General features: G+C 45.6%; 1 non-coding gene across 1 annotated transcript; it reads left to right on the top strand.

Annotated features, from left to right (window-relative positions):
* Positions 1-876: 876 nt before the first annotated feature.
* Positions 877-1,012, top strand: LOC119921731. Its single transcript, XR_005448585.1, has one exon. It is a non-coding gene; the product is annotated as a small nucleolar RNA SNORA7 (small nucleolar RNA).
* The last annotated feature ends 1,497 nt before the right edge of the window (positions 1,013-2,509 follow it).

Raw genomic sequence — 2,509 nt, 5'->3', positions numbered from 1 at the left:
AGAGTGTGTCTAAGTTGGTGAATGGGGAAGGTGGGATGGAGAAAAAGTTTGGCAGAGTGGAGAAGTGATAGAAGGAGGGTGGCAGAGGGGCCATCAGGAACATCTATGTGGATTTTGAAGTCTCCAAGGATCAGAGTGTGCATGGAGAAAAAGAGAAGGAGCTGGGGGAGCAATAGATGACAGCTACTAGAATGTTGAGCGGGTGGTAGAGGTGGATGACATGGGCTTCAAAGAAGGCAGGGGCAGGAGTGAAAACGGCAATGGGGCACGAGAAGGAAGCCAACACCTCCTCCTTTACTAGTATGTCTGGGGAAGTGGGAGAAGAAGAGGCCCTCCCTGGAGAGAGCAGCAGGGGATACCGTGTCATGTGGGGAGAGCCAGGTTTCAGTGATGTGATGAGGAGGAGTGACTGAGACAGAAACAGGTCAAGGTTGAAGGGGAGCTTCCCCATGGTGGTAGCTTAATTTATTTTTTGGATTAGGGTTAAGCCTAGGGCTTCTGAAGAGTTAAAGGTAGGGTTTGAGTTAGGGTTTGATAAGGGTAGGGGTAGGGCTAAACCGAGGGTTAAAGTTAAGGTTAGGTTTATGGGTAGGTTTAGTATTATGGCTATAGTTAGGGTGAGGGTTCATGTTTAGGCTAGGGTTGTGGTTAGGGTTAGTGTTAGCTCTATGCTTAGATTTATGCTTAGAGTTAGGGTGAAGGTTCAGGTTGTGACTAGGACTACTTTTGCGTTTAGCGTTAGGGTTTGCCTTAGGGTAAGGGTTAGGACTAAGTTTAGGGTTAGGGCTTGGGTCAGTGTAAGGCTAGGGTTTCTATATGGGTTAGGCTTAAGGTTTTGTTTTTTTTTTAATTTTTGATTAGGGCTAGGTATGGGTTCCCCTCTCAGGGTCGCATCTTGAGAGTTTCCAGTACTTTACCAGTCTCGACTACGGGAGGGAATCAAGCAGAGGCATAACCATTCCATTCCTAGCTTGGGAAGTGGCTAGTGAGTGGAATACAATTTGTTACATGTCAAAACTCACCTGAGCTGGGCAGCAGCATCGTGGGAGAAGGTCCAGGGCAGAGAATCAAGCTTACTGCATGAAAGGAGGCAATGGTAAAACACTTCCATATTTTTACCAAGAAAAGTCTATCGATACACTACCAGAACGATTGCAGGTGGAGGTTGGGTGTTCTGGGGGAGACGCTTAGAACAGTGCTTCGCACATAGTAAGCGCCTAACAAATGCCATTATTATTATTATTATTATTATTATTATTATTATTGTGTATCCATGGCGTATCTATGGGTCAGAGCCTACTCGACAAGGCAAAATAAGACAAGGTTTGGGTTAAGGTTACAGTGAGTGTTAATGGCTTGCCATAGGGTTAGGGTTAAGATTTTGCTTAGAGATGGGTTTAAGTTTAGGGCTAGGGTTAGGGTTAGGGTTAGGGTTAGGGTTAGGGTTATGGTGAGGCTTTGGGTTAGGGTTAAGGTTAGAGCTAGGTTTAGGATTGGGATTATGCCTAGGGCTAGGGTTATGGATAGGGTTAAGTTTAAGCTTAGATTTAGGGATAAGTTTAGTGCTAGGTTTAGGGTTAAATTGAGGGTAGATTTAAGATTAGGGGTAGGATTAGAATAAGGGTTGTAGCTAGGGGTACAGCGATGGTTAAGGTTAGGGTTAGGATTAGGGTTTAGCTTTAGGATGAGTTTTAGAGTTAGGCCTAGGGTCATGGTTAAGGTTAGGGTTAGGGTCAAGGTTTAGCTTTAGGGTTTAGCTTTAGGGTGAGCTTTAGAGTTAGGGCTAGGGTCATGGTTAAGGTTAGGGTTTTGCTTAGGTTTGGTCTTAGGGTTAGGGCTAGGAGTAGTATTAATACGATGCAGTGACCTGAGAGAGTTGCAGAATAAAATACTGAAAGGACCTCTCAGCACAGGCTTCCAGATTTGCAGTGCTTCATCCAGAGTTAGGGCCATGGTTATGGTAAACGCTACGGGTGGGGTTAGGACTGGGTTAGGGATAGGGTAGGGATAGGGTTAGGGTTAGGGTTAGGGATATAGTTAGATTTAGATCTAGGGCAACTCCTATGGTTAGGGTTAGGATTCGGGTTCTGTCTAGGGTTAGAGAAAGGTTTAGGGTTATGGTTAAGACTCAATCTAGGATTAGGAGTATGGTTAGGGTTAGAGTTAGGTCAAGCGTAAGGAATAGGTTAAGGGTTAGGTTTAGGTTTAAAGTTAGCTCGAGGGCTAGGGGCAGGGTTAGGGTTAGGGTTCTAGCCCACCTCCTAGACTGTGAGCCTGTTGTTGGGTAGGGACCGTCTCGATACGCTGCCAATTTTGGTTAGTTGCAGGCTGAAGGCTAGTCCTAGGGCTGGTCTTCAAAATAGGGTTGGTGTTAGGGTTAAGGTGAGGTTAGGGTTAACACCAGGGCTAGGGCTAAGGCTAGGGTTAATTCTTGGGTTAGGGATAGGGTTAGCATTAGGACGAGGTTAAGGCTACCATTTAAGGTAAGGGCTAGGGTTAGGTTTGGAGT

The sequence above is a fragment of the Tachyglossus aculeatus genome (assembly GCF_015852505.1).
Source record: "Tachyglossus aculeatus isolate mTacAcu1 chromosome 12 unlocalized genomic scaffold, mTacAcu1.pri SUPER_6_unloc_4, whole genome shotgun sequence".
NCBI lineage: Eukaryota > Metazoa > Chordata > Mammalia > Monotremata > Tachyglossidae > Tachyglossus > Tachyglossus aculeatus.
This window is presented reverse-complemented; position numbering and strand designations above follow the sequence as displayed.